The sequence below is a fragment of the Rhinoderma darwinii genome, chromosome 3 (genome assembly GCF_050947455.1).
Source record: "Rhinoderma darwinii isolate aRhiDar2 chromosome 3, aRhiDar2.hap1, whole genome shotgun sequence".
Taxonomy (NCBI): domain Eukaryota; kingdom Metazoa; phylum Chordata; class Amphibia; order Anura; family Rhinodermatidae; genus Rhinoderma; species Rhinoderma darwinii.
Window position 1 is genome coordinate 173,865,844 of NC_134689.1, and position 27,752 is coordinate 173,893,595.

At 39.5% G+C, this 27,752-nt stretch overlaps 1 protein-coding gene and 1 long non-coding RNA gene across 2 annotated transcripts in view; one reads left to right on the plus strand and one right to left on the minus strand.

Moving 5' to 3' along the window:
- PDZRN4 (PDZ domain containing ring finger 4) overlaps window positions 1–27,752 on the minus strand; it is a 152,684-nt gene that overhangs the window by 110,433 nt on the left and 14,499 nt on the right. The gene's annotated exons all lie outside the window — the stretch shown is intronic.
- On the plus strand, window positions 19,863–23,791 carry LOC142747920 (uncharacterized). The gene is made up of 3 exons (XR_012882093.1): window positions 19,863–19,951; window positions 22,340–22,374; window positions 23,681–23,791. It is a non-coding gene; the product is annotated as an uncharacterized LOC142747920 (long non-coding RNA).

Sequence of the window (27,752 nt, forward strand, 5' to 3'; positions counted from 1 at the left end):
AAAGAAAAAGCAGCACGTCCTTTCTTGCCGCGGTTCTGCCTCTGACCTCCCATCTAAATCAATGGGAGGCAGAAAATGCATTTTTCGCTGCGTTTTCTGTCTGCTGTCCTCAATCGCCGCAGGCAAAAAACGCGGCAAGATAGTGTGGGCAGGTCAAAATCTGCCTCAAAATTCGGTGCGCGCTTCCAGGCGGTCGCCGGTGCGCATGCGCGGGAGTTTGCGTGGTGCGCGTGATCGGTCGCACGGGCGGCGGTGTTTGACGGCCCCCATGCTACCCAGGGCCGCCATCAGGGGGGGTATTAGGGGTACTGATGTGAGAAGCCCGGCCAAACCTAATTGAAAGGGGGGCCCGCAGCTCATGACATTCTTTTGGTGAAAAAAACGGGCCCCATTGCAGGGGCCTGTTTTTTTTCTACCAAAGGCAAGTCGCGGCAGTTTGCCGGGCCCCCCTTTCAATTAGGTTTGGCCGGGCCTCTCACATCAGTACCCCTAATACCCCCCCTGATGGCGGCCCTGGGTACCATGATATAGTACTGGACGGAGTACCGTTAACAGGCGGTGCCACGGTAGGGGGGCCCAGAAAATGTAGCTGTAGGGGGCCCTGAAATTCCTGATGGCGGCCCTGCACGGAGGTACAGTATGAGCCATCGCAGTCTACGGACTCTACAGTATTACAGATCTATATAACATGGACCAATAATGCAAGCATGTGCATAGGCCCTTATTCTGTGGGTTGCCATTGTAGCATGAACAGACTAAGGTTAGTTTTACAGGAAAAATAGATTGCTAAAACGAACGCCGATCAACGATGTTAGCAACTCGTTAACGATACCAAAACTTGCATTTATATGTTACAATAATGTGGTGTTTTTTTTTTTGTTACTGCGATCTTTGTATATTCGCTTGTTTTTCCTCCTCTCATGCTGTTTCCATTACAAACGACTGGTAGATGCCCGTTTACACGAGTGGCATTAGTGCCGACAAGCTATCATTTTTAAGTTGATATAAAAGATGCAATCAACGACAGACGAGCGGATTATGCCTGATCGTTCCCTCACTGCACATGTTTACGATTGTTCGGAAGATTATCGCCCTGTGTATGAGGGTTCTAGCTATTTTGTGCATGGATATCCAATCTTCTAACCTTTTCTTGTAAATGTGTTCTAATAAGTGAAGGACATATGACAGGATGTCCATGCAGATGGAGGCAGCTTTCACACAGTATATTCAGAGCTAGAAATGGAATCGTATTCCATCATGTTTTAATCGGAAAGGCAAATCCTTCTTGATTACATTGATGGGATCTGATCCTGTCTTGGACTCTAAATATATAGATTACAGATGTGTGAATTCAGCTTTAGTCGGTTGATGCTATAATTGCAATCCTTCATCAAACAGCAACATAAACATTATAACTATAGTGAGGAAAAGGAAATAAAAAATGAAGGTATATGTTAGGCCTAGTTTACATAATATTAAATAGCCTATGTTTGGCGTATATGTCAGGAATAGCTCGCGACGTATACGTTAAATTTAGCCTGTGACAGATACCTAACAGTGGCATCCGACAGATTAGACTATATGGTATACGTTAAACGTATAGGTCACAAACTTTTATAACCCTGTTCATGATGTATATGTTAAACCTCTTTGGCTGTCGGATGCCCCTACTAGGCATTCGTCTCAGGAACCCGTCACCCATAGACTAATATGGTATCTGTTTAATGTAAACATCATGAAAAGCTATTGAAAAGGTCATGGCGTACACATTAAACGTCTGCCTTTGACGTATGGCAAACGGTGGCATACATCACTCAAAGGCTATCATATTAAAAAAACTTAGACCATATAATATATGTTTTTTGTTGGATCTCGCATGAAAAAAAAGGTATATTGAGATAAACCAGCCCGACTGAGGCCAAAAGGACATTCTTTTAGCCCTTGTCGGGCTACTGGAGCCCTGCGGACAGGTGGAGAGTGTACGTCAAGAACTTTCCCAACGTGCATGCTAAACATAGGGCATAAACTTAATGTGAAGGGTGCCTTAGAATGGTTTACTATTTTAAAGTCTATTTAGTTACAAATTAATAATACTCCTAAAAATTGTTTGAATGGTTATCACAGATAATGGACATGTGAGGATAGCCTTAGAGCAACTGTATCTTTACTTGTTTTTTTACACTTTGTAGTGAGAAGATTCATCACAGAAGCAGAGAATTATGTCAGCGTTTAGCAGATTTTAAGCATTTTTGGCTTCTACAGAAAAGTCAGTGGCAGATACTGTAACAACCATGCTTTTAAAACTTCTGTTGACACACTACAACAAAAAGCAGTACAACTTTAGGACATTCTGCAATTTTATTTTTAATCAGTAGCATATTATCTGCCTGGCCCTTTTAGTTGACTTCATTGGTGAAATATGTATGACAGGAAAACCACATATAAAATAATAAAATCAATATGAATATTTACTTCAACTCTTTCTTAAAAGAAGTCACCCCAAAACTGCGGCAAGGACGAACATATGTTGCAAAAGTACATGGGGGAGATATGTTAGTAACGGTACACCATACGTATTAGTGTATCGTGGTAGATTCTTCAGCAGGTTGCGCGCAGACCACAAAAGTGGCATAAAAATAGATAAATCTGACCTATAGTTTATACCACAATTATTTAGGGCAGCTCACTCCCCATAACAGTCAGATTAGACTGTTCATAGTATTTTCATGGCTTCCATTTTTACAGATGAATCCATTATGATTTGTCCTTTAACAGATTCTGATGTATCCCATTGACATATACTTGGTCCATCTGGTTTTTGTCATCAGTGAGCAATGGAAGTGTGAACAGAGCCTTAGATTGTCTAAGACTTTGTTCACATCTGTGTTGTGGCATCTGTTTTAGCGGATCCGTTGAAATAAAAAAAATGGACAGACTGACTGATGGCAGACTCAATTCAATGGAAGTTAAATATGTTTGTTTTTGACGGATCAGTTTACTGGATCCGTCAAAAAAACTGACTCTTTTCCTTCCGTTTGTGTCAGTTTGTCATCAGTTATACTCTGTTTTTTAACGGATCTGTTTTTATCTTTGCATCTTTGTTGCTTTCATTTTTAGGCTTCATTCACATCTGCGTCAGGGCTCCATTCCGATGTTCCGTCTGAGCTTTCCGTCGGAACGGAGCCCCGACTGACACAAACAAAAAACCAAAGGTTTTTGTTTCCATCACCATTGAGTTCAATGGTGACGGATCCGGTGCCAGTGGTTTCAGTTTGTCTCAGCTGTGCAAGGGTTCTGTTGTTTTGACGGGATAAATACCGTAGTCGACTACGCTATTCATCCCGTCAAAATGACGGAACCCTTGCACAACTGAGACAAACTGAAACTATTGGCACTGGTTCCGTCACCATTGAAATCAATGGTGATGGAAACGGAAACCTGTGGTTTCAATTTGTGCCAGTCAGGGCTCCGTTACATCGGAACGGAGCCCTGATGCATATGTGAACATAGCCTTAGTCTGCGCATGTGCTGAAAAAAGACGGATCCATTAAACGTAATGCATAACAGATACAAACGGATGGCACATCAGTTTATATCCGCCATCCATTAATTTCAATGTTAAAATAAACAGAAAGCTCCTTTCTGTCAGGTTTCCATTATTTTTGTCGGAAACAATAGCGCAGCAGACTACGGTATTTCTTCTGTAAAAAAAATGGAAACCTGATGGAACCTATCCCAACTGAGCACAACTGATTCAAAAATAAAAACCATTAAAATCAATAGGTTCTTTGACGGAAACTTCCGTTCTTGTGGTCCTCTGACGGATACGCTAGGACGGAAGCCACAACGCAGATGTGAACGCAGCCTAAGTCGTGTTTTTTCCCCCATTGTATTCAAAGAATACTGAACTTTAAAAAAAAAAGAGACGTAAATGCCTAAATGCATCACTTGGTAACATTACACGGTTAAAAAAGAATTTTATGCTTAGTACAAGACACTCATAAATGCTGCAGCAGTTTTATAAAGCAAGTATTATACAAGGTGTAGTCAGAAATTAAAGGTCATGTCTATTCTCAATGCCGTCTCATGTCTGAAACATTTTAATAGCTAGAGAAGAAGAAATTTGGTACCATATGTCGCCTGCTTATTGTCGCTGGGCCGGCAAGTGCAGATGTCCTTAGCACCATCTTTTGGTAATTACGCATATAATCAAGCAGAATGTAGATTAATTTTAACGGCTCATTAACCTTTTTGGGGATTGTAGCAGACAGTTTAAAATCGCAAGGACTAATGTGTCTTTTTCAGCAGCACATCACATGCAGGGAACAAAATGTTGGTACAGCAGACAAAAATTAAGTCTTGCAGAATGACCAAAATACATGAAGCAGGTCAGTCTTGTCAGTAAGACAGCAAAACTGGGACTTGCCAGGACTACGATAATTAGGTACAGTAGCAATACTTGTTTACAGCACTTTGACAGTCGGAAATAGAAAACGGATTGAAATAACAGTAATAGACATGACATACTTTAAACACCACTACAACAAAAATAGCTCAAATAAGTAACATTAGGGTATAAGTGAATCAATCTTGCGGAACCTGCTGTGAGATTGCTTCTCTCCAATTAGAGGGTCTGTTTGCAGCTCAGGCAGATGCTTAATTGAAGGCTCAGACTTCTAGGCAGGTACTTCTGCCACCATCATTAACAGGTAGTTTGAAGCCATTAAATTGGGTGTATTTGTCAATTTCTTTTTGTACAGCATGGTCATAACACTGTGACAGCTTACCATAACATCACAGCAGATGTTAGGACATATCTAATACATAGTAGAAGAAGAGCCACTCAAACAGAACAACCTGTATAGCTTTCAAATGCTTTGCTTTGTGTTCTAAACAATGGACTTGGAAGATCCCAAATGTCTATACTGGGGGCAACAGTAAAGTCTCCATATTGAGAGAGAAATAAGTGGCCATATCAGTGAGTGAACAGGGAACATCTGTTTGACTTGGTTGCCAAATCATAAAGAAGCTTATTTGGAAGTCTATGGAAATGCTCCTTTTTTTTTTTCTTTTCTTTACTGTTCTGCTGAAAAGATGATGCCTACAAGTGTATAAAATAAATACTACCATTATGCCTCTTTTACAAGAAATTTTTGGTGTGTATAAAAAAAAACATCTGAAAGTGCTCTAAAAACTGCAACACAGGTAGCACAGGCAGTTGCAGTTTTTGGTGTCGTTTTAAAATTCCTTAAACAAAACCCACATCTAGAACATGCAGCAATTTGGGGAAAACAAACAAACAACACAGCAATGAGCCTGGTAAACAACTTAGGGGACATGGTATTGACAGTGGCGCCGCGGCTCCTTTACTCAGATGATCGGTTGGTGTGCCGAGAGTCGGAAACCCGGCTATCTGATATTGATGTTTGTCATTACATTATTTGTTCTTACAAATGTTTTCATTTTTAAAAATGTATCCTGTTGCTGCATGGAAGCCATCAACATATTATAATACTCAGGCTATTATATACTTGGTTAATTAGTTGATTAAGAGTTGGCTGTTCTTGGGTACTTATATGGTAATGAGCCCAGGTATAAATTAGTGAGCTGAGATGATGGGGGTATTTAGGCATTAATGAGTACAACTCCAAATGCCTTTTAGACAACAATAAACAGTCATATTATATTTATAAGATCTGTCAGCAGAAGATAGACTGCTCGTGGATAGTTTCCAGTGAGAGATTTTTCTTGGGGTTTCCAACTCTGGCGAACACTGTGCATCCATGCATTATATGGACAGCAGTTAATTTGAATGGCTGGCACTCAGTGTGTGGCTGGCCACGGCTTTCCCAAGGGGATGACAGCTGATCGCTGTGGGCGACAGAAGCCAGACCCCCAACAGTTTATTTTTTAAATGGGGTTGTCTTCATGAGACAACCCTTTTAAGATAATGTTAAATATATGCATGGCTCTTTAGCAGGGTATATCTGATCTATAATGGCATTATCTAACACCTATAATATATGCATACATATCCACAACTTTAATTCACAATCAAGCAGGGCTGTCAATCTGAATATTTTGAGTGAACAGTGCAGATTATCTGGGTAGATAGCAACATTTATAATGCTATATCATGTCTCACCTAACTTTGTATTGTCCCCTTTAATGCTCATCTACACATACTGTACAATGCTAGGATGCTAAGAAAATGTTTCAGTTAAAACAAAATAAAATCATTCTTTTCCCTATAATAGTGATAATAACAATTATTAGGTCATTTTTTTAAAACAGTTTAAATTTACAATACTGTATTTTGATCTCATTCTAACAAAGAAATCTACATGTAAAATTACTACTGAGAGTCAATAAATTGACTGAAGCTGTAGTGTGTCCTGTGACTTTAGGACCTGGATGTATTTATTTAGATATTTTATAAATTCATATAGCATCAACATATTCTGCAGCGCTGTAAAGAGATTGTCATCACTCACATCGGATGTATATAAGCAAGTTCCGTGCATCTTTATATTTCTACAGCTTTATGGATTCAAATTTTTGTATGTTTTCGATATATTAAACTAATAGTCAATGAAGTTCTTATTCTGGCCTGGGTCAGGACCCTTTGCACGGCAGCGGCTGTAGTTGAAGAGGATCCTGAAGCAAGTAACATTAAAGAGGCTCTGTCACCACATTATAAGTGCCCTATCGCCTACATAATGTGATCGGCGCTGTAATGTAGATAACAACAGTGGTTTTTATTTTGAAAAATGATCATTTTTTAGCAAGATATGAGCAATTTTAGATTTATGCTAATGAGTTTCTTAATGACCAACTGGGCGTGTCTTTACTTTTGACCAAGTGGGCGTTGTACAGAGGAGTGTATGACGCTGACCAATCAGTGACCAATTAGCGTCATACACTTCTCATTGTTCCAGCCCAACTTCTATCACTGCACAATCACACTGTAACAATGGGCTGCAACAATGAGAAGTGTATGATGGTGGTTGGTCACTGATTGGTCAGCGTCATACACTCCTCTGTACAACGCCCAGTTGGTCAAAAGTAAAAACACGCCCAGTTGGTCATTAAGAAACTCATTAGCATAAATCTAAAATTGCTCATAACTTGCTCAAACATTATCGTTTTTCAAAATAAAAACCACTGTTGTTATTTACATTACAGTGTCTATCAGATTATGTAGGAGATATGGCACTTATAATGTGGTGACAGAGCCTCTTTAAATTATACTAGCCATTATCTATTGGATCAAATGTAATAGATAACAACCAGTTTTGGGCCCCTTTGAGTCCACAGGCTCCTGGAACTTCATGTTACGCCTTTATAAAACATTTAAGCATAAAGGAACATGTACTGATGGCAAGATACACTTGTCAGGCTAAAGGTTTTACACAGAATAACAGTAATTCTAATTTTTGGAGAATTAACAGAGAATAGAATTATAGTTTTTAGATCTGAGTTTTCAGCCAGAATAACCAGTAACCTCCTTCTTAATCATTTTATGGCCATCATACTATGGTGCTCAGATTCCCATGAAATTCCATGGTTAGTATTGTGACTATTAATACAATTATGGATCGAACAGATGAGAGTAAATTTGTGTGGACTTTAAAAAAAAATTAATCACTGTACTGTAATTCCAAGTTACTAGCCTCATCAAAAGTGGCATGACACTGTCAATATTGCAAAATAAAAATATAAAAAGTGACAAAATTAATAAGGGGACAAAATCATATAGTATGACATCATGCATCTGCTATCAAATCAAAATCCCACATGCAAACATGACCAACTTCAATGGTAAGCTGTGTGAGACCAGATTGACTGATTGTAATGTAACAAATAGTTAAAGTAATACATCTCAGATACAAAAGATTCCAACACTTTTCTAAAACAAGGACAGATTTGTTGACAGGGCGCCCACTGACTTGGGGGAAAGACAAATCCAAAGTTAGACTTGGGTACAATATACTCAAAACAGGTATTTATTCTTTATTCTCAGCGATAAAGATATTGTCTAGTGGAGCTTGTAATCCGCTTATCAGCAAATTGTCCCCTACTGAAGACCCAGTCACAAGGGAGGATTGTCTAGGTGGAATGACAACTTTATGACTAGAATCTGTTCACCATTAAACACATGCACTGACTGTGGCCACTTTAGGTACATGTGGCATGAAAGAGGAAGGTAATAAATCTTCTTTGAGACCCTTGGTGAGAGGAGCAGCACTGAACTGCTTGCCACTGCCACAAGAGGCCACCTAAAGCCGCACTACGGAGAGTTTACTACATATAGATTTATACAGCTCTCGGTGAGTTAAATACCTGCTGTATAAATCGAAATGCAGTTAGCTCTCCTTAGTGGTATCTTAATGCAGTCAAATTTATTTTAAATATTAGTTCAGAAATTAGAGCTACCCTCTACACTTAAATTATTCAAATAAAAAAGCACCGATTTATGGACCTAAATAGTAGATAAGGATAGGTGATAAATGTAAGATCAGCCAGGGTTTAACCACTGGGACTTAACCAAACACCAGAAGCGGGAACTCCCTAACTGCATGACCATGAAGAGGAGCAGTTTGCATGGAGCCGCAGTTGAGCAAGCATCGTGCCACTCCATTCAAGCTATATTAGAAACATCTGAGAACTGGATTGGTCACAAAGGTTTGTGGCTGAAATACCCCTTTAATGTTAATAGAGGTGTAGTACATTATGGTGGAGCTCTCAGTGGTGAGTTGGGTCTATTCTGAGTTTTGGGACTATGAGTTTTGGGACATAGATCTCTGGGTCCACAGTGTAGGCAACCTGATGCTTTACGCCAATACTCCTAGCTTTGGTATCCCATGATTTGTTTGTGACTCCATTCTAAATGTTGACGAGGATTTTGTGTGGTACAACATGTTTACACATTTTACAGTTTCATCTCTGAATGAATATTAATTTCTAACTTCTAGATTCTCTACTTTAGAGCCACTTAGAAGAGGTTGTCCGATAAGCCTAAAATCTGCTCTCCTGGATGAAATAGCTACATAAATATATTCCAAAATGTGTGCTCAGTCTTAGCAACTTTATTCATTCTATTCTGAAGAACACTTTTATTCTCTGTAATTTTAAATACTAATACATGTATAATTCATTGCTCCGAGCAAAATGTTTCTGTGGTTCAGAACTTTAACAAGGACATAAGAATACCACATTCATAGAAATATTTCATTTTGTAATGGAATTGATATTTGTTTACACTACACCAATCCCCTCGAAACACTGGCTGTTGTACATAGACTTGTATATAAAATTGTTGATAATTTGTTTTTTATGGGTTTATATTTCATCAAAATATTACATACAAAACTATTTAACTCTCTTAGCGCTCTTACACTGATAAAATGGATACAATAAATCATTCTGGCCCCTTAAAGTACTGTTCCCAATCAGTTGTATGCCATTGGGAGCATAGTTATTTAGTAATGCAATGCAAATGACTAAATTCACTGAGTGGCCTTTGTTATTTATTTATTCATTGTGTTTCTTATCAATCCATTCCCAAAGCCTCATTCCTTTGCAGCGAGCAGAGAGGTGTGCTAACATCAGTATGAGACACTGTCAAGCACACGCTTATCAGTTCTAGCAGGGTGCAGTGGGAATGACCTGCCAAGGCGCAACCATCCTCTCTCGTCTTCACAATCCTTTTGTGGGAAGCCTGATTCTTTGTCCTCATTATGTGATCTGTCTCTCTCCACCGGGCTCCTGCAGACTCCTACATCTACTGGAGTAATCTCAGGACTGAGATGCTCTCAGGAACATTGCAACTCTTCTTTCCTTGTCACCAGCTATTTACTCATATGAAACAAGTTTGTCAAAATCCCTAAGGAAGCTATTTTAGTTTTTTATGTTCTCAATAATGCTTGTGTATCAGTATTCTAGTACAGCTCACAGAGGAACGTTAAAGATTGAAAATAATATTGACAGTGGTAGAAAAGAAGAAACAGAGCCTGGAATCCAGACAGACACAAGGGATTCTTCATTCTCACACTTCTTAACACAATCCTGTATATTCTCTGGCCTCAGGAGACAGGCTGTTGTGTTGACTGCACTAACGGATTCATTTTACTGTAGCGAGGCTAACAGAGATGTAATTCAAGTCAGTTAAAAAGAAGCATTTAATAAACTAACAATATAATATGCAATTTAACAGTTTTATTTAATCAAAGAAAAACATTTCTTTAGAAGGCAACCTCATTGTAAATATTTGGAAAATATATGCTTTGCATCTTTTCATTAACTGGACATATTAATATTTGTGTCATGGTAATGAGTACTGAAGAGATATGTGTATTATTGTACTTAATAGTCAAATCAAGCATTACATATATTTATTGTTAATTTTTTATTTACACTATGCCTAACCACTTCCTGATATCCGCCGTATATGTATGGCAGAAGTCTTAAAGGAAGGTATAGAGCGGGCTCAGGAGCTGAGCCCATTCCATATGCAGTGGGTGTCGGCTATGTATTACAGCCAATACCCTGCTCTATGGGCCGGGATCACATTTGCGTCAGGACTCCATTCATGGGTTCCATTGGACCTTTCCGTCAGGGGAACACATGAACAGTATCCAAACTGAAACAAACGGAAACCATAGTTTTCCGTTTGCATTACCATTGATCTGGTGCAAATGGTTTCCGTTTGTCACCATGGTGTAAGGGTTCCGTTGTTTTGATGGAATCAATACCGTAGTCGACTGCGCTATTGATTCCGTCGAAACAATGAAACCCTTACACAACAGTGACAAACGGAAAGCATTTGCACTGGATCTGTCACCATTGAAATCAATGGCGATGCAAACGGAAACCTGTGGTGTCCTTTTGTTTCAGTTTGGATTTCGTTGATGTGTTCCCCTGATGGAAAGCTCCAACAGAACACATGAACGGAGTCCTGACGTAGATGTGAATGAAGCCTTAGATGCAGCAATCATTTACGACTGTGGCAATTAAGACATTAGACAGAGGGGGGACCCTTTATCACTCCATCGGCCAAGAGGCAGTTCTTAATAGGATACTGTTAGGGCATGACCAGACGTCGTGGAATTGCTCTGGAATTCCGCTGTGGACAGTCCGCAGCGGAAATCCGCAGCGTACACGTTTCTCCATTGCTTTCCACAGCTTTTTAGTTGTGTTCGTTTACACGTTGCGGACAATTCCGCTGTGGAGCATAGGCTGCGGTGCGGAATTTGGTGTCCGTAGCATACACTGACTGTTGCGGACATGTAGCGGACTTGTTGCGGACTCATTGCAGAATTTCTCCATTGACTTCAATAGAGAGTCTAAATTCCACAATGAAGTCCGCAGATGTTATGTGTTCTGCGGAGCGTATTGGTTTTACTAACATGACATTTCTTCATTCTGGCTGGACCTATGTATTTCTAGGTCTACAGCCAGACTGAAGCACCATGCACACTAACATAAAAACGCCCGTAATCACGGGCCATTATTACGGCACGGGCAGGCCCATAGAAGTCAATGGGGCTCCCGTAATTACGGGTGACTACGTGTGTGCACCCGTAATTACGGGAGCGTTGCTAGGCGACGTCAGTAAATAGTCACTGTCCAGGGTGCTGAAAGAGTTAAACGATCGGCAGTAACTGTTTTAGCACCCTGGACAGTGACTTCCGATCACAATATACATCAACCTGTAAAAAAATAGAAGTTCATACTTACTGCCGCGTCATCCAGGGAGGTCGGGCTGGATGTCAAGAGAGGGACGCGTCACCAAGACAACGGCCGGGTAAGTATGTATTTCTTTTACTTTTACTAGGGAAAGGGCTGTCCCTGCTCTCTATCCTGCACTGATAGAGAGAAGGGAAGCCCTCTTCCCCTCAATACGCAACGGCTAGTCCGCATCAATTTAATGCCCATTTTAGGCAAAGCCGCAACAGAATCTGCAACGCAGATTCTGTGCGGCATTGATGCGGTCAGTGTATGCAGAACTCCACCACGTCTGGTCATACCCATAGGGCACGTTCAGACGTGGCAGAATTTTTCTGCAGCAAATGTTGGTGCACATTTGGGGCATTTACGCAACGAATCTGCACCAACATTTGCATATTTGATAGGTAATTCAGACGTTGCAGAAAACACAGCAGACTTGCCACAGATTTCAGTTTTTGCATTGCAAAGGCTGAAATTCGCAGTGAAATTCCGCACCGCAGCCTATGGTCCCCAGCAGAGTTTTCCGCAACGTCTGAACTAAGTTTCCTAAAAATTTATAGAAACAAATGTAAAAAACGGCCGCTGGGGAATTCCACTGCGGACTTTCCGCAGCGGAATACCACAGCAATTCCGCCACGTCTGAATGTGCCCTTAAAAGCACAATACACTGCAATACATAAGTATTCTAGTGAACTGTTCAAGTGATCCATCGATCATATGTTTTAAGTCCCTTAGTAGAACTAACAAAATGTACAAATAAGTTTCATAAAGTTTTCAACAGTATACAAAAATATATTAAAAGTAAATAAAAATCTTTTCCCATTTTTTACATTAAATAATGTAAACGATATAAAAATATATAATTGGTATCACCGCGTCTGTAACAATCCGAACTATTAAAATACAAAGTTATTTATTTCGCATGTTGACCATTGTAAAAAAAAAAAAGCCAGACTTGTAGTTTCTGTACCCCAAAATTGTACCAATAAAAAAATACAAGTCCTCACACAGCTCCATCGATGGACATATAAGAAGTTAAGGGTCTCAGAAAATGGTGACACAAACCACATTTTTTCTATTGATGTAATTATAGTGACTCGCAGAATAAAGTTAGCTTGCCAATTTTACCACACAGTGAATGTTTTAAAATCAACCCCCCCCCCCCCTCCAAAAAAAATAAATAAATGGTATTGCTGTTTTCTGTGGCGGCAAGGGGTTGAAGGGGATTCACTGAGACAACCCTTGTCCATGAATACTATTCGGCTTGGTCGCTGTTAGGTAATGGCGCCATTACCTAACAGCGACTGAGGACGTAATCCGTGTCTGAAGAAGGTCGAATGTATAGACTGAAACGTTAAACCTATTTTTGGATTACTATTTTTTGCTATATGTGAAATAAAATATCACTTATTGCATAATACCTTGGAGTGCTGAGTTCTCATTTTTTATACCAAATGAAAAACACCACAAAAAAAACTAAAAAAAAAATGCTTTAATAACACTAGCCGTTTTAAAAGCGTTTTGATGCAGTTTAAATTGCCAGAAAAATTCTGTGTGTGAAGGTGCCCTTACAATCATGAAATTTGTCTACTATAACTTTTACATAATGCTGATCAAAGTCTGTGGACTGTTGTGCAAATGTCAATGAAACCTTTTAGCCTTGTTCACACAGTGCAGATTTGCTGCAGATATTGCATGTATTTTTCAAGCCAAGACCAGAAACGGAACATAAACAGAAGAAATATATAAAGGAAGACCTTAAAGTGCCTCCTCTCCTGGATCCAATCCTGGTTTTGGCTTAAGAAATGCATGCATAATCTAGAGCAAATCTGCATTGTGTGAATAAGACCTTTAGCTGTTAACCATGGTACATAACTCTAATTAGATTTCAAAAAACATATTTAGTATTGATGTGTCACACAAGCAATGAACCATTTAGTGAACCCTGTGACCCCTGACCACCATACCTAGACCTTTTTTTATGAATCATTTGGATAATAATTCATCACCAATACAAGACATTGTTATCAGTTCTCTGCTTCTACGGTTATATCGAATTGCGGTACACAAGTCCTGTGAACTGACACATTTTAATATTTGCACAGGCCCCTTACAATTTGTCACTTTCCACTACCAATACATAAAACACATTTGCTGAAGCCTTTTCCATCTCATTTCTTTTTTAACAAAAAAGTATCACAAATTTGGAAACGTTCTCTCCAAGGATAAGCACACATCCTACGCACACTGTAGGGAATGAAACTGAGATCTTGCTGTATCTTTCAATACATAACACTAAATGCATAATTAACCAGGGCTAATGCAAATTCATAGATGTGAAAAATATTTTTCTGAAAAGCGCATAAACTATTCATCAAAGCACAACAAACATGTAGAGAACTGCTTCATAGAACATGACCAGCTTGGCCTGTGCGTATGATCCCGCGAAAAGGACGGTATAAGGAGGAACAGATTACCACTCATTCATAAGCGGGTAATGAAGCAGAACTAAAATCACATGCATACCATCACTCAAGTGCAAGTCATCTACAACTTCTGGATGTCACACACTGAACAGCCTTGTTTCTATCATCTAATGAGGAACAGAGGTAATTACGGAGGGTGGGGGGGTTTGGCCTCTGCACAAGCAGCGAGCTGTAATTGTACTGTAAGTTTCATTTTTCTAAAATTAATGTTCATTTAATGGGAATTGCATCCACATTTAGAACATAGGTGATGAAGAGCACTCATCTTTCAGGCTTAGGAATTAATCCGTTTCACACAGTAGGGGAATTGTAGCAGATTTAATATGTACATGTACTTATTAAATTATAAAAGCATTGCAAAACTAGAAGTTGTAATAATAGGCTTGTTTTAATGGCAATTAATGCCAAGAGGCATTGAAAGCTGCTAAAATGTACAATTTAAACAAATATTTCTATCATATAATTCAATGTGAACATATATTTTCAGTGGTAATATAAGGAAAATGCTAAATAAATGTAAATTTATTTGCCATCTGAGCAAAAGGTGAGTTCGGTGAGAGACAGGAATATGTAACACAATTAGGCTACATTCAGATGTGATCGATTTTTCGCGGATTTTGGGTGAGAATCTGCAACAAATTACTACCGCATGCCAAGGGGTTTTCAAAACCACATTCACATTTCAGGGCATGCTGCAAATTTTCAAATTCGCTACGGATATGCAGAGGACTTTCACCGCTGATTTCACATTCTGATTTTGCCACAGATTTGCAGCTAAATCCAAGGCTGAACTGTAGAACATTGTTTCATCTTTACAACCTTCTCTTATAATAAAGCTGCTCCAGTCAACGAATCGCCACGGGTCTAGCTTCTCTATATTCACGTGGCTACTCAATTCCCCTGTAGAGGACACTGCTGGGGAAATGTAGTAGGACATGGTGCCCATTCAAAAGTTTGGTGGCCATGTAATACATGGTCACGGTAAGTCTACAAGGATTTAAAGAGGCTCTGTCACCAGATTTTGCAACCCCTATCTGCTAGTGCAGCAGATAGGCGCTGCAATGTAGATTACAGTAACGTTTTTATTTTTAAAAAACGAGCATTTTTGGCCAAGTTATGACCATTTTCGTATTTATGCAAATGAGGCTTGCAAAAGTACAACTGGGCGTGTTGAAAAGTAAAAGTACAACTGGGCGTGTATTATGTGCGTACATCGGGGCGTGTTTACTACTTTTACTAGCTGGGCGTTCTGATGAGAAGTATCATCCACTTCTCTTCAGAACCCCCAGCTTCTGGCAGTGCAGATCGGTGACATCACTCACAGGTCCTGCATCGTGTCGGCACCAGAGGCTACAGTTGATTCTGCAGCAGCATCAGCATTTGCAGGTAAGTAGCTACATCGACTTACCTGCAAACGCCGATGCTGCTGCAGAATCATCTGTAGCCTCTGGTGCCGATGTGTCCTCGCTCGTCTGACACGATGCAGGACCTGTGAGTGACGTCACAGCATGATCTCTGGAGAACACGGCTGTGTCTGCACTGCCAGAAGCTGGGCGTTGAGAAGTGGATGATACTTCTATACACAACGCCCAGCTAGTAAAAGTAGTAAACACGCCCCGATGTACGCACATAATACACGCCCAGTTGTACTTTTACTTTTCAACACGCCCAGTTGTACTTTTGCAAGCCTCATTTGCATAAATACGAAAATGGTCATAACTTGGCCAAAAATGCTCGTTTTTTAAAAATAAAAACGTTACTGTAATCTACATTGCAGCGCCGATCTGCTGCAATAGCAGATAGGGGTTGCAAAATCTGGTGACAGAGCCTCTTTAAGTTCCATAATGGTGGGACCCCTGTGGGGTAGACCATTTTATGATGTCCATATTCTATAGTAAGCCATATGGAACAAGGTTTTCCAGATGGAACAATCTAATTAATAAAATGAAGGTTTAGTTACAGTCCTAGGTAAAATGACTAAAACGTGGTATCACAATCTGTTGTGTCAAATGACAAACGAAGCTCTGCTACATCTGTATATTAGGAGCAGGAAAATATCTGGGTCAAGAGTTCACAGTACTCTTAGTAATAAGAGAAACCACTGTCCAATCCAAAGAATATTTACTGGCACAGTTCAATACGCACTTAGGAAATGAATGACGGTAACATAAGAGGGTATAAACAGTGTATTTTTTATTTTATTTTTGCCTTTTCTTTCTTTTCTCATCTATTGGTCTTGTCTCATGGGAAAATAAATATAAAGGTTTGCCAGCCACACTATGGCCTCAAGACAGATCATGACCTAGAGGTCGAAGGCTGATACTCTACACAGGAGTGTGTTACACAAGGGAAATTATATGAGAGATTCTAGTCATTTTTAATATATTCAACAAGCATGGGTCTCTGATGTGCACAGTGTGTTCTAATCCAACTCACAGCAGTAGTGACAAAGCAATACAGGTATCACACTGGAAGAACTTAGGGGTGAAACCATCACATTTCTGTAAAAGTATTGGATATTACACATAGAAACCTTCTTTTCCAAATTATAATAGTCCAGCTGTGGCTAGTGGGATGCCAACTATTGCAGAATTCAAAACTTAAATTAAACTTATAATATGGAGCTAAAAAGGAAAAAAAACACTGAATGTACATGTAAAGTATATTACACCTCTGCTAAAGTGGTAAAGTACAGTACTGTACAGTAGATAAATATTTTTAGCAAGATCTGTTATTTATGAATATATATATATATATATATACATGTATATATACACTACCGTTCAAAAGTTTAGGGTCACTTAGAAATGTCCTTATTTTTGCAAGAAAAGCACAGTTTTTTTTAATGAAGATAACATTAAATTAATCAGAAATACACTCTATACATTGTTAATGTGCTAAATGACTATTCTAGCTGCAAACGTCTGGTTTTTAATGCAATATCTACATAGGTGTATAGAGGCCCATTTCCAGCAACCATCACTCCAGTGTTCTAATGGTACATTGTGTTTGCTAACTGTGTTAGAAGGCTAATGGATGATTAGAAAACACTTGAAAACCCTTGTGCAATTATGTTAGCACCGCTGTAAACAGTTTTGCTGTTTAGAGGAGCTATAAAACTGACCTTCCTTTGAGCTAGTTGAGAATCTGGAGCATTACATTTGTGGGTTCGATTAAACCCTCAAAATGGCTAGAAAAAGAGAGCTTTCATGTGAAACTCGAGAGTCTATTCTTGTTCTTAGAAATTAAGGCTATTCCATGCGAGACATTGCCAAGAAACTGAAGATTTCCTACAATGGTGTGTACTACTCCCTTCAGAGGACAGCACAAACAGGCTCTAACCAGAGTAGAAAGAGAAGTGGGAGGCCCCGCTGCACAACTGAGCAACAAGACAAGTACATTAGAGTCTCTAGTTTGAGAAATAGACGCCTCACAGGTCCTCAATTGGCAGCTTCATTAAATAGTACCCGCAAAATGCCAGTGTCAACGTTTGGAAAAAAGTGTTATGGACAGACGAATCGAAGTTTGAAGTGTTTGGATCACATAGAAGAACATTTGTGAGACGCAGAACAATTGAAAAGATGCTGGAAGAGTGCCTGATGCCATCTGTCAAGCATGGTGGAGGTAATGTGATGGTCTGGGGTTGCTTTGGTGCTGGTAAAGTGGGAGATTTGTACAAGGTAAAAGGGATTTTGAATAAAGAAGGCTATCACTCCATGTTGCAACGCCATGCCATACTTTGTGTACAGCGCTTGATTGGAGCCAATTTCATCCTACAACAGGACAATGACCCAAAGCACACCTCCAAATTATGCAAGAACTATTCAGGGAAGAAGCAGGCAGCTGGTATTCTATCTGTAATGGAGTGGCCAGCGCAGTCACCAGATCTCAACCCCATAGAGCTGTTGTGGGAGCAGCTTGACCGTATGGTAAGCAAGAAGTGCCCATCAAGCCAATCCAACTTGTGGGAGGGCGTTCTGGTAGCATGGGGTGAAATTTCTCCCGATTACCTCAGAAAATTAACAGCTAGAATGCCAAAGGTCTGCAATGCTGTAATTACTGCAAATGGAGCATTATTTGACGAAAGCAAAGTTTGAAGGAGAAAATTATTATTTGAAATAAAAATCATTATTTCTAACCTTGTCAATGTCTTGACTATATTTTCTAGTCATTTTGCAACTCATTTGATAAATATAAGTGTGAGTTTTCATGGAAAACACAAAATTAATATATATTACCGTAAATTACATATTGGACAAGTTTACAACAATTTTTGTTGTTTGTTTTCGGATCAAAATACATAGGTCAACAGACAGAAAAATTAGTTTATTTATTATTTATTTTGTTGCAGATTAGAAAAATGAAGGTAAAAACTATGGCCCACATTTACTAGGGGCTTGTTCACATCCGTGTCAGGTTTCCGTTCATGGGTTCCATTTGAACTTTCCGTCAGATTAACCGATGAACGGAAAGCCAAATGGAAACCATAGCTTCCGTTTGCATTACCATTGATTTCAATGGTAATGTTTCCGCTGCAGATGGTTTCCGTTTGTTTCCGCTCCGTAAAGTTTCAGTTTTTTTGTGGAAACAATAGCACAGAAAGGTCGAACAGAACCAATGAACGTGTAAACAGAGATAACTCATCTATATGTTATTTTCATATTATTATTTTCATTTGTTCATACTGTATTTTTGTAAATTTTATTGCCAACTTTGTAAAAGCATTTTATTCTTTATCATTTTAGCGACCGTGACAAAGGCCGAGGTTCGGCCGAAACGTCTTTACCAAGTCGCTTTCCACCTCAACTTTACCATCTTTTGTTGCAATAAAACTTAAATTTGTTTGCATCTGGATCTTTTGCGTACCTCTGTGAGTGCTGGGGTTATATATTTTCAATATTGTGGGATTCTCGTCCCTACCTTACTAGCACCACGCCAATTGATTGAGGAGTGCATCCCAATATCTATTTTTGATTACTACTGTACCTTGGATGTCTTGCACCCTGATATAGATGACGTCATCAACTTTTGCCTTCGATTCCACTACCACGGCCAATATTTTGGCACAAGTCACCAACTCAGGAGACTTTTTGAGAATTCCTCCGCAGGAACTACGTACACGAGACTACGAAAAGGAACTACGAAAATATACCTCCTATGACCTGCATCGCACAACTCTGGCGGAATATCATAGATTGGAGAGAATACCACGTGGCCTCAGGAGTCACCTTCGACCAACCCTCTTTTCTGACGATGAAGAATACTGTCAACAATTCCAGAGGATCTTAAACAAATGCTCACTGGATTTGATTCTACTTACTATTTCTCATCTACAAACCACAATTTCAGAATCCGATATTAAAATCAAGGCTTTGGAAAATCAACTATCAGCAACTCTAAGCCCCAGTGAATGGGAGAATCTGAAAACACGTACCGACATTGCCATCAACGACTTCTCTAAGACCATACAACTAAGAAAACGCGATAAATTCCAGAGGGACGCAACGGATTACGATAACAACAGGGTTTACCGATGGAACGAGTCGTCAACTTACGCAAATTCATGGCGCCAACCACGACAACAAACAGAAAATTTCTCCAGTTCTGGCAGCGACTCCTCTATTGGTCGATGTCCTCCACGTTTTTTAGGCAATCGGAGAGGCCGAAACGGACCACCAGGCGGGCGGGGAGGAGATGGACGAGGTCGAGACACCAACATACAGACGAGGTCCCAGGTAGGAAGAACCACCTGGTCATCAATCTCTCCTCTCATTCCCTTACGCCAACAGAACTGTCAGTCTTACAGAAAGGCTTGTCCTTCTGCCCCACCGCCCCCTGTAATACGTTCATTCTCCAGCAGGAATTGAACTACTTTTACAGATCATTACGACTCAAGACACACTTTGGACTTACTGATCTATCCACTTCCCAACAGCCTAGAGACGTGTGCTCAGAAATTTCTATTTCTAATTTGGGCCTCCGTAGCAAAAGCAATTTTGCTCCCCCCAAAATCTACCACGCTACAGAATCGGTGATTGAACTTGTACAAAGAGACATTGATGTCGTCTTGCACGATTACAATTTGGGCTACTATCCCCATCAAAAAAACTTGTCCACTGAAGAAAGGACATCCTTAAGGGATTTACAACATAACCGGGAAATCATAATTAAACCAGCCGATAAGGGAGGGGCCATTGTAATACTTGATTATAATAATTATGTCTCTGAAGTCAATCGCCAACTTACTGATAGTAACACCTACCTCAAAATACCAAGAGACCCTATTTCCGATATACGCCATAAAATCAACTCCATCATTGATCATCACCTTGATATTAATACAATTGATCACAAAACACACAAATTTTTACAGAATCCGTTTCCAATAACTCCCGTATTTTATGTCCTACCAAAAATTCACAAGTCTTTAATCAATCCCCCTGGTCGACCAATAGTTGCCTCCACCGACTCTATTTCATCCCCATTAGCCATCTTTTTAGAAAAAATATTGACTCCCCTCATTAAAAAAACCAAATCATTTCTCCTGGACACCAGCCATTTTTTACAGATTATTAAAAGTCTACATCAGATTGAGCCTACTAGCCTCCTAATTACATTGGATGTCAATAGCTTATACACATCCATCACACATCAAGATGGCCTAGCAGCCACAAGTAGCCTCCTGGACACTACCGATATGTCCATGAATTCCAAATCATTATGTTTAGAACTACTCGAATTAATTCTGAATGAGAATTATTTCTTATTTGGGGACAACTTTTATAAACAGATCAATGGCACTGCTATGGGTTCTAACATGGCTCCTCCATATGCCAATGCCTACATGGCAGAATTCGAATCTACCCACATTTACACCAATCCTAGATTCAGGGATAATGCAATCTGCTGGCATCGATATATAGATGACATATTTTGCATATGGAAAGGTACTGAACAATCTGCCATAGATTTTGTCCAGGAAATTAACACCATACGTGAGGGTCTACAATTTACATTAAATCTGAGTTCACAGGAGATAAGCTTCCTGGACACATTGGTTAAGAAAAATAACACTGGCCATCTAGTTGTCGATCTATATACCAAACCCACAGACAGAAATGGCCTGCTCCATTTCCAGAGTAACCATCCGTATAAAACTAAAACCTCACTTCCTAAATCTCAATATAAACGCATCTCTAGGATTGTAACAGATGAGACAACACGACACACTAGATTACAAGAAATGACTGACAAATTCAAAGACAGAGGTTATCCTTCACGGATACTTCAACAAGAACTGCATAATACGATTCAAGAAGATCACACACCTTGTACCACCCGCAACGACACTAAACTAAATAGAATTCCGTTTGTACATACATATCACCCTTTGGTTCCAAAATTCCAACAAATTATTAGAAAACATTGGCACCACCTCAGTACAGCCTACCCGACCATTCAAGAATTTAAGTCGCCTGCGATGATGTGCCTCAAACGCCCACCCAATTTCAGGGATAGATTGGTTAGAGCAGACATTGGCAGCAACACTAAATTGCCCAGACAAACTTTCTTACGACCCAGACATAATGGAACTTTCCCATGCCTCCATTGCTCATGCTGCTCCAACGTTATCAAGGGTGATCGGTTCCAGCATCCCCACACTAATAAATCTTTTCCCATAAAAGGCTTCTATACATGTGATACCAATTTTGTGGTATACCTGGTAAAGTGCCCGTGTGGGCTAATATATGTGGGCGAAACCACACAACACATTAGGGATCGCATAACAAGCCACAAATCTACTATCCGCTGTAACAAAAACTGGTTACCATTACCAGACCACTTCAGTAAGGCTAATCATCAACTTTCCCAATTTCAGTTCCAGATAATTGAACACGTTCCTCAACCACGTAGAGGTGGCAACCACATACATTTACTTAAGGAACGGGAATCCTACTGGATACATACATTACAAACCTTAAGTCCCAGGGGTCTCAATAGGGAATTTGACCTAATGAATTGATACGAAACCCTATTATCTTCTGTGCAGTTCATGTATTAATGCCAGTTCCTATATCTTGTTTGACTTGCATATTCTAACTTGTTGTCTTTTCTGTTTCTAGACACGCTAGAGAAAAAACACATCCACATGGACCAGGTAAAAGTACCATAAAACCGGCTGTCAAATCTCATCTTTATTCCTTCATTTTTATACATATATATTTTTTCAGATTTTTATTTTTTATTTTTTATTTTTTCAAATTTTTTTCTAATTTTCCCTTCTCTCCATGTTGCCATGACTACTATCACCTTCTATACCGTTCCTACATCTATCCTTACATTGACATCCCATACACATGGGCTGAGATCATCTATACCTTCAGACATACGGTCCCTTTCCTTCTCTGGTTCGTTGTCATGGCAACTAGATAGCGTCCAATCAGTTTCTGCCAACATACTTCTCTATATAGTTGCATTCCTTCATTACATGCCACTCACATATATATATATATATATATATATATATATATACATATATATATATATATATATATATATATATATATATATATATATATATACACACACACACTAACACACATTCTTACTATAATAACCTCAGGAATATTCATTGCACTCACATCAGCTGCTAGGTCCCTTTGCTCTCTTTCTCCACGGTCCCTTACTATAATTACCTCATGAATATTCACTGCACTCACATATCAGCTGTTAGACGGCTCTGGCTGTACCACTGACGTCAGTTCCGGTTGGTCTGGTATAAACACAGACGCAACTCACATAGCACAGACACACAGGGAATATCCGGCGGACAACCCATACCAGTGATATCGTCTTACAGGTACAGCAGCACATGTCTTTCCTCTTACTTTCTCCCTTTAGTTTATCCTCTAGTGTTTGTTCCTTTTCACACTGTCCTTTATTTTCTACCGGTACTTTATGGTATGGTCTACAGTGAGGACTCTTTCCTCTCCCCACCACAATAACAAAACTAAATCAATATATGTAACCTAGGTATTGCATCACCATCAGAGGTTTCCAGATTGTTTATGCCACATACAGTTATATACTGCTAGATCCTCCTTGAGCATATTTAACTTAATTTTGTTCTGACTATTCAGCCCCTAGTCTTGTTTTTATAGATCATTATGACTTATTCTTTCATAGATGATTATGATTTCCTTAATTCTTGTGTTACGTGTTCCACTAATTGATCACGCAATTTTCTTTATACAGTTCAGTATTAAAATATTTTTATTTTTCCTTATAATGTATAATAATTGTTCTCTGTGTATATCTGAGGTGACAGCGCTATATAATTTCATGTAAACAGAGATAACTCATCTATATGTTATTTTCATATTATTATTTTCATTTGTTCATACTGTATTTTTGTAAATTTTATTGCCAACTTTGTAAAAGCATTTTATTCTTTATCATTTTAGCGACCGTGACAAAGGCCGAGGTTCGGCCGAAACGTCTTTACCAAGTCGCTTTCCACCTCAACTTTACCATCTTTTGTTGCAATAAAACTTAAATTTGTTTGCATCTGGATCTTTTGCGTACCTCTGAGTGCTGGGGTTATATATTTTCAATGAACGAAAGCCTGACGCTGATGTAACATAGCCTTAGCTGTGTAAGTTTTAGACAGTGTAAACTTAGAACATGCAGGAACAAATACTCAAAAGTTATCGCAGTGGTGGATGCTGCATGATAATTTAGCTGCATCTTGCATGACCTGTTTGAAACTTTTCTCCTCCTTATACCACATTTGATTTGGCTTATTTTGTGGCAGGATTTTGGTGCACTTTTGGCGCACATTGGTGCCTTTTAAGCCAAGCCCATTTTCAGGCATGCCATGCCCCTTTAATGCTAAGCCACATCCCCTTTTCGAAACACTTTTAAAAAGAGTCTAATAAGATGCAAACATCAAAATAGTTTCTGCCAAAGCTTGGCCAATTTTATTGTTACTTTTTAGACCCAGACATAGTAGTTAACCCCTTAGTGACCACTAATACGCCTTTTCACGTGAGTCACGAATGGGCTTTAGGCTAGGCTGACGCCTTTTCACGTCAGCCTAGTCTAAGTCCTGCACGGGTCTCCCGTGCAGGCAGGAGCCGGGGCTCTGCTGTCTGATGACAGCTGAGCTCCTGCTCCAACGCCCGCGATCGAAGTTTACTTCGATCGCGGCCGTTTAACCCGTTAAATGCCGCCGTCAATAGCGACCGCGGCATTTAACTTTGTTTACAGAGGGAGTGAGCTCCCTCTGTCACCCATCGGCGGCCCGCGAATGCAATCGCGGGTCTCCGATGGGCTGTCATGGCAGCCGGGGGCTTTTAGGTCTGCCCTGGACATATGCCTGTTAGGACGCGCCGGAGGCACGTCCTAACAGATTGCCTGTCAGATTTACACTGACAGGCAATAATGCTCTGGTATACGAAGTATACCAGAGCATTATAGCAGCGATCGGAACATCGCACAGTAAAGTCCCCTAGTGGGACTAATAAAATAAGTCATCAAAGTGAAATAAAGATTATTAATAATAAGTACAGTAAAAAAATTAATAAAACCATTTTTTTCCATAAAAAGTGGTTTTATTTAGTAAAAGTGTAAAAAAAAAAAAAAAAGTACACATATGTGGTATCGCCGCGACAGTAATGACTCCATTAATAAAGTTAATATGTAATTTAAACCGCAAAGTGAACACCGTAAAAAAAAAATGCAAAAAACCATGGCGAAATTGCAATTTTTTCCCATTGCCCCCCAAAAAAGTCATAATAAAAATGAATCAATAAGTGCCATGCACCCCAAAACAGTACCATTCAAAACTACGTCTTGTCCCGCAGAAAACAAGCCCAAAAAATCACTACATTGATGGAAAAATAAAAAAATTACGGCTCTTGGAAAGCGACGATGCAAAAGCAAATAATTTTAGTTCAAAAGTGTTTTTATTGTGCAAAAGTCGTAAAACATAAAAAAACCTCTACATATGTGGTATCGCCGTGATCGTACCGACCCATAGAATAAAGGTAACATGTTATTTACGTCGAATAGTGAACGGCGTGAATTTAAAAACGCATAGAACAATGGCGAAATGTCAGGTTTTTTTTATAATCCCCCCCAAAAAGGTTAATAAAAGTTAATATAAAAATTATATGTACCCAAAAATGGTGCTATTAAAAAGCACAACTAATCCCGCAAAAAACAAGTCCTCATACAGCTATGTAGACGAAAAAATAAAAACATTATAGCTCTTTGAATGCGACTATAGAAAAACGAATAAAATAGCTTGGTCATTAGGGCCTAAAATGGGCTGGTCACTAAGGGGTTAATCTGCCCCTGTGTTTCTTGTTAAGACATATGATTTTCACTAACTTTTTTCCACATTGAGGTCAATAAAGTATTGGACAGGTGATGAAAATAATGCATTCAGCTTCAAGGCACTAGTGTGAACGCACCCTAAGGGCAAAGCCCCACGTGGCGGAATTGCTCTTGAATTCCGCTGCGGACACTCCGCAGCGTTAATCCGCAGCGGAGCCGTTTCTCCATTGCCTTCCACTTCTTTTTAGTAGGCTTCGGTTAGACGTGGCTGAAAATTCCGCTGCAGAGCATAGGCTGCGGTGCGGAATTTGGTGTCCGCAGCATACAATGGATGTTGCGGACCAGTGGCGGACTGGTTGCGGACTCATTGCGGAAGTTCTCCATTGACTTCAATGGAGATTCTAAATTCCGCAATGAAGTCCGCAGATGTCATGCACATGTTATGTGTGCTGCGGATGCGTCTTGCTTTTTTGACATGACATTTCTTCATTCTGGCTGGACCGATGTATTTCTAGGTCTACAGCCAGACTGAGGAAGTCAATGGGGCTCCCGTAATTACGGGAGCGTTGCTAGGAGACGTCAGTAAATAGTCACTGTCCAGGGTGCTGAAAGAGTTAAGCGATCAGCAGTAACTGTTTCAGCACCCTGGACAGTGACTACCGATCCCAATATACAGCAACCTGTCAAAAAAATAGAAGTTCATACTTACCGAGAACTCCCTGCTTCTGTCTCCAGTCCGGCTTCCCAGGATGACGTTTCAGTCTAAGTGACGGCTGCAGCCAATCACAGGCTGCAGCGGTCACATGGACTGCCGCATCATCTAGGGAGGTCAGGCTGGATGCCGAAAGAGGGACGCATCACCAAGACAACGGCCGGTAAGTATGAAATTCTTTTACTTTCACTAGGGAAAGTGCTGTCCCTTCTCTCTATCCTGCACTGATGGAGAGAAGGGAAGCACTTTTACCGCAGTACGCAGCAGCTAGTCTGCATCAATTTACTGCACATTTTGGGCAGATCCGCCGCAGAATCTGCAACGCAGATTCTGTGCGGCATTGATGCGGACAGCTGCGAAGGAAAACCGCCACGTGGGGCCATGCCCTAAAAGCTGTTTATGCATCAGTATATAAAAAAAATATTTAGGCACAGACAGCAGTGTGTATCCATTCCAAAAACATTTAGGTCAAAGATCCAGTCCTTGACTTTCATTATAATATAAATATATATAAAGTTAAAATTTGTATTTCATTAAAATAAAAATAAAATATATACAGTAAAATGCAACAATTTGTACAGATATAAAATACATAACTCAACAGTATGGTGTAAATGCATATATACACATAGTGCGTAAAGATGTGCGATGCTTATATTTTTAATACCATACATTATTATATAATATAATATTTGTATCCAGTTCTGCATTTGAGATTGAAATCAATTCAAGTGAACGTTGTACGGAATTGCAATAAGCAAACCAAAATAATTTCCCTTTTTCTTGAAATCTCAGTAGCCTCATTTGCTCCCTGAAAGACACAATCAATTGAAGGACACATTTTTCTTCTCTTTGTTCTTTTCCATCAATTTTAATGGGTATAGAGCATCATTCAAACAAAATGTAATGGGACAAGAAGATGGATGAGTACATTTGAAAGTACCAGTCACGGGACAGAAAACATCCTGATGAGGTGAATATCAGCACTGGAGGGCTCAGCGGCACAACTCAAATAATATTTACAAAACAGAACTCTATCTGTGTTACATGGTATGTGGAAATGCCATTGACTAGTATTCATATATTTTATTTCCTGTGCCAGTCGCCGTGCATAGAAGCCTCAATGTAATTGCAGATACAGAAGATGCAAGTGCAGGCAATGACTCAAGTCAATGTCCGTGAAAGCGTTAAAAATGGGGTAAAAGACAACTTCCTATTCTCTGCGTGGGAGAGGAATACATGTATGGGATTTGAAAAAGAAATACATTTCTATGGTGTTAGACATCTAAGCAACCAATTCTGCTAAATGTTTATAAAGACACAGCGTATATGTGAGTGAACTTGGAATTTGGGTTTCTATTTATGAGTGATTGGGTCTGTTTTTCAGATATTGGTAGGCCCGATTTACACCACAACTTTGATGTACCCAAAGAATTAAATAGGCAAATGTATGCTAAGAGTGTCCTTTCAACATACATTTATCA